We start from the raw sequence: 6,010 nt of genomic DNA, 5'->3' as shown, positions 1-6,010 counted from the left end.
ACGCCGCCCGAACCCATTTGGAACCTCCCAGAATCAGCAGAACCCCTCGCAAAATCCCTTGAATCGCCCCAAAACCTCTCCGGACCCCCCGAATAACCCCAAATCCCCCCCAGAACCCATTATGGGTCTCTCCGAACCCATTTGGACCCCTCAGAACCCCCCCGGGCCGCGGCCCCACTCCTCACCCGCCGCCGCTTCAGCTTCCAATCTTCGCCTCTCGCATTGGCTGCCGCCCTCCAAGCACCGCCCGCCCATTGGCTGCCGCCCGCGGCAGCTCCGCTCCCATTGGTCGCCGCCTCAGCGTGGTCCCGCCCACCGTCTCCTTTCCTCAACCTCACGGTACATGCGCAGCCGAAATCTGCCTAGCAACAAGGGAGGGAAATTAATGGCACGGCAGCCAATCAGAGGCGAGAGAAAATAGAAAGGGGCGGAGCTTCAAGATGGCTCAGGGACTCTAAGGAAGGAGGCGGGGCCTCGCTATATGCAAATGAAGGCAGAAAGGGCTCAATTACGCCCATAAAACGGCTGCGTTCTCGTTAACACCCCTAAAGCCTAACACCTAACCCCTTACCTCTAACCCCAAACCCTAAACCCTAAGTGCTGAATCCTAAACCCTAACCCTAAAACCTGAACTCTAATCCCTTAACCCTAAACACTAACCCTAATCCTAAACCCTAACCCCTTTATCCCTAACCCTCACCCAGGCCTCCATGGGCGTCCGCACTCAGGCAGGGACACAGGGACACCCTGAGGTCTGGAGGCAGCATGTGCCAGTGGAGAGGAGCCAGGGAGGCCTTGGCCCCGCTTCCAGGGACCCCAACTGCCACTCCAGCTAATTAGCTTAAGCCTCATGATGAGCACAAAGAAATTTGTCAGGCCCAGTTTAACGCTGTGCCGGCAATTCACCAGAATTAGACATGCTCTCTACTAACTCATCTACTAACCCCCCTTCTCTCCCAGACAAAGAAAGGAGAGAGAGGTAAAGCCCAAAAAGGCCTAGAAAACTGTGTAGAGACAGAGTTTTGAGCCTTTAAACAGCAAAGGGATTTATTTTCAGATCCGGGGAACCCCCAGCTCACGCTGGACAAAGAGTTCCAAGGGTTAAGGGAAAGGGTTAGGATATTTATACATTAAAAGGGGAAGTTACACCATCCTGACATACATATTCATAAAAGGTGGAGTCTGGGCGGAGTCGTCTTTTTGGGGATATGTCTCGGGGTCTTCTGGGGTCTTCAGATGAAGTAAAAAAGTCTTCCTCAGGGTTGAACTTTTTACCTTTCTTACTTTTGATGACTTCATCCTCTTGTTATCAAGGATAATTGGACCCTTGCAATTGTCTCCCCCTTATCTGCTGGTTATGGCAGCCTCAGCCACATCCTGTCTTCCATGCAGGTGCTTGCACTCCCCCAGTGTCTCCTACTTATCTCGAGACAGAAGTTAATCGTTGTCTCAGCTGCTTCATTTCTTTACACAAACCGCTTGGCTTGATCCACTCTCCTTACAGGAGTTAATCCTGTCAGGATCTTTTCTCTTTTTCATTCCCCCCTTTCCTTAGAACTTATGAATTCTTTCGTCAAGTTCCAAGGGAAGGTTCTCATGCCTTTGAATCAGTGTCCACATTACTCGGACCCTTTTGACTATATCATTCAGTTTGTAGTATAGCCACACATTTAAGAAGGATAACATGAGAATCATTACTATCATGACCAATAGAGGGTATAGCAGGTTATGGAGTGCTTGCGTAGTCACAGGGGAATATCCCGTGAAGATATCCCACCAATGATGCTTCCCTACTTGTTCTATCTTTGTTAGCACCTGCTGTATACCTTTTGAATCATGTGTCACTTGCCAAGCATGCCTTGTGTAGTTCTATTAACTTCATGGACTAATTGTTCTATATCAGGGTGTATAAGCATTGCCTAAGAAGATTAATATTCATGCCTATCTGCAAATGCATTACATTATGATACAGAGTATATTCAGCTTCAATCAATTGCATAGTGGTTATAGGAACAGAATAATCAAAATCACAGCCTATGATTCTAGAAAAATTACACACACATAGATTTGTACCATTTGCTATCTCAGGACAATAATCAATGAAAATATGAAGGCATAATGTTCTAATACACGCACAGCCATTTCCTACATAATAAACCTGTGATTGGTTGTCATTATGGGGAAACATTTCAAAAGTACACACTCTATCTTCAGTATCTAAGCACAAATCTTCATTTTCTATGACTGTATTAGGAATACAGGCTTCTGTACTAACTGATTGCCACTTACTCCTGGAGTATTCAAAACTTGCCCAAACATTATGGCCTATGGGTCGAATTACAACATTCTGATGCACAGTTCCTAAGGTCAGGACAGGAAAGATGATTTTCTCCTTGACAGCACTGATAGTGAGCACGTAGGCCTCGATTTGCTCACCTTGTGACAAGTTGCCACCATGCAGAACTATCTCTCGCTATCATTTATTTATTGGGGTAGTATTCCGGATGTTCCTTCCCTCAGAATTCCTGCAGCTACTGTTTGTACCCACTGCTGTGTTTGAGTGCACTGAATAGCGAGTGCAATCTCTCTATTTGCATTACCGGTGTACTCTGCAAGCTTTAAAAGGTCTTCAGTGGTGTGATTAGCCACTAGGATCAGTAATTTAGTTGCTAGTGACTGTGTTTCTGCTAGGCTAAGTATGGATGAGCTCAAAGGCACTTTGAGTTTCCTCAAAAGGGAAGTGATGGCACTTAATTTGTTTACCAATACTTCTTGGTCTATCGTGTTCAGTACCCCTAGTCCAGTGCCAAACCATCCGGCTACATATTCGTGCACCCGACCATGGCCATCCCTGAGCAATGTTTTGTGATAAGGCCATACTTATCCAGAGTCCAAGCATCAACACTAAAGGTCGCCAAGTCCATAATGTCGAGCTCCTTCAGGAACATTCTTGGCAATGTTCAGGGGCCCTCTTGACTCGGGAGTAGTGGATCCAGGTGGGTCGCTCCTTAATTCGAACTGCAGTGAAGGTGGTGAGCAAAACTTGAAAGGATCCTTCCCATTTGTCTTGCAGAGGTTTCCGTAAAAGATTCTGAACATATACCCAATCACCAGGATTAAAAGGATGCAGTTTACAATCAGGTTGCTTAGGTTGGTGATCCATCACCACCGTGGCATTTTTATCAAAGTGCTTCCCCACAGCTATAACATAATCATACACATATTGATTACCTATTTGCTCTACAGCATCACTATTTACAGTCTGCATGGCATAAGGTCTCCCATATAAAATTTCAAATGGGCTCAGTTTTTCTTTTGAGCGGGGCTTCACCCTTAGTCTGATTAGAGCAATAGGTAAGACTTGGTACCACTGCAAGTTAGTTTCCTGGCATATTTTTGCAAGTTGTTATTTAATAAGCTGATTCATTTTTTCTACTTGCCCACTAGCTTCAGGTCTATAAGGCGTGTGCAATTGCCATTTGATTTGCAGTGCCTTACTTATTGCTCATACACTTTTAGCACAAAAGTGCGAGCTTCTGTCCAAGGAGATGCTCCTAGGCACCCCGAACCTCGGAATGATTTCATTAAACAAGACTTTAGTTACTTCTTTTTCTTTGTTTGTTCTGCATGGGAACGCTTCAGGCCACCCAGAAAATGTATCAGTCAAAACCAAGAGGTACTTATACCCCCCTTTCCTTGGGAGTTCAGAGAAATCAATCTGCCACACTTCCCCTGGGAATTTTCCTCTATCAATTACTCCCTGGTGAACCTCTGTTCCCGTGTTTGGATTATTTTTCAAACAGCGTTCACATTGGGATGTGACCTGTTTCACTGCTGTGAATAGCTTTGGCCCTGCTATTCTAACTTTTAAATGCTGATAAAGAGGGTCTAATCCCCAGTGGGCCTTGTCATGTTCTGTTTTTACAAATTGCCATAGTGATTTCTCTGGCAGCACTAGTTGTCCTGTTTCTAGCTGACCCCATTCATTATCTAACAGTTTACCTTTGTTCCTTTGTATCCACTTATGGTCTGATTCCTGGTACTCTGGTTGAAAATTAGTGTCTAATTCTTCTGGTACCAGGGCCAATACTAAATCGTTGGCTCTTGCAGCAGCTAATTTAGCTTCTGCATCTGCTGCTCTATTACCTATTTCTGGAACGGTGTTACCTTTCAGGTGCCCCTTGCAATGCATTATGGCCACTTGGGTTGGGAGCTGAACAGCCTCCAGCAACTGTAGGATTTCTGCTGCATATTTTATGGGTCTTCCCTGGGCAGTCAGCAGTCCTCGCTCCTTCCAGATATCCCCATGGGCATGCACGATGGAGAAAGCATACTTCTTTTCCCTTTTGCCAGCTTGAGGGCTCATGTAAGAGCTCTCAGTTCGGCCTTCTGTGCTGAGGTTCCTGCAGGTAAAGGGATTTGATTCAATTACCTGCTCTTTTGTAGTTACTGCGTAGCCAGCCATCCTTACTCCCTGCTTTACAAAGCTACTGCCAACCGAGAACCAGTCAATCTGCCCCTTCAAGTGGCTCTTCCTTGAGATCCGGACGACTGGAATACACAGCCTCGATGGTTTCTAGACAGTCATGCTCAATTTGCTCTGCTGACCCTCTTCCTTCTAGGAATGATGCTGGGTTGACAACATTAGTCACTTGAATGGTTATGTCACCTGATTCAACTAAAATTGCCTGGTACTTCAGGAACTGAGAAGGTGACAGCCAATGGCCACCTTTCTGCTCCAGCACCGCTGATACAGTGTGGGACACTAATACAGTCATTTTCTGGCCTCTTCTATGTTTATGATTACTGCAGCCACTGCCTTCAGGCATGTGGCCCATCCTTTACTTACTTCATCTAGTTGCTTAGAGAAGTAAGCCACAGCCCTTTTGTATGGTTCCAGTTGTTGAGCTAGGACTCCTAGGGCCATTCCCTGGCGTTCATGTGAGAACAGCCAAAATGGTTTTGTTACATCGGGTAGGCCTAATGCCGGGGCTTTCATCAGTTCTTGTTTCAGTCATTTAAAGGCTGTTTCTGCCTCAGGAGTCCAGAGCAGAATATATTTAGACTGTTTCAGCAAATCATAGAGGGGTTTAGCAAGTATGCCGTACTGTTATATCCACAGGCGACACCAACCTGTCATTCCCAGGAAGGTTGACAGGTCTCTCCCCGTTTCAGGCCTGGGCATCTGGCAGATGGCTTCTTTCCTCGCTGTTCCTAGGGATCGCTGTCCTCCAGAGATCTCCTATCCTAGGTAGAACACCTTTTCTTGCACCAGCTGTGCTTTCTGTTGGGAGACTCGATAACCGTTTAAACCCAAGAAATTTAACAACGAGATTTTCCACTCAACACATCGTTCCTCTGTTTCAGTTGCTATCAGTAAGTCATCCACATATTGCAGAAGGGTGCCCTCTCCCTGTGGCTGCTCCCACTGTTCCAGTTCTTTGGCCAATTGATTTCCAAATATTGTAGGACTATTTTTATAACCTTGAGGTAACACCGTCCAGGTTAGTTGTGTTTTTCTCCCTTTACCAACAGACTCCCATTCGAAAGCAAAAATCTTTCGGCTTTCTGGGGCTAAGGTAAGGCAGAAAAATGCATCTTTCAAATCTAACACTGTCAAGAAGAAAGCCTTTTCTGCTTGGCCTGTCGTCCCCACAACATGTACAAATTCATCACATTTTGGTATTAATTCTTGATTTAAGACTGAATAGGTAGCTCCAGTGTCAATTAAAAAATCCAGTTCCTTTTTACCTTCCCCTAGCTCTATTTTAACCAGTGGGTCTGCTAGGGAATGACTCACTGGTCCCCTTCAGTTACCAGTGTCATGAGCAACCGGAACAACAGATGCCCCTCCAAGTTCTCTGTTTAGTTTAGGGCATTCTCGTCGCCAGTGTCCCATTTGGTGGTAATAAAAACATTGATTTGGGACTCCCTTATTTCGCTGGAACCTTCCTCTCCCTCTCATGGGATAACCACGCCCTCTACCTCTAGCATTTGCCTCTGGAAGCTG

Source organism: Calypte anna, chromosome 5 (assembly GCF_003957555.1).
Source record: "Calypte anna isolate BGI_N300 chromosome 5, bCalAnn1_v1.p, whole genome shotgun sequence".
Lineage (NCBI taxonomy): Eukaryota > Metazoa > Chordata > Aves > Apodiformes > Trochilidae > Calypte > Calypte anna.
Note: the sequence above shows the minus strand (reverse complement) of the source record.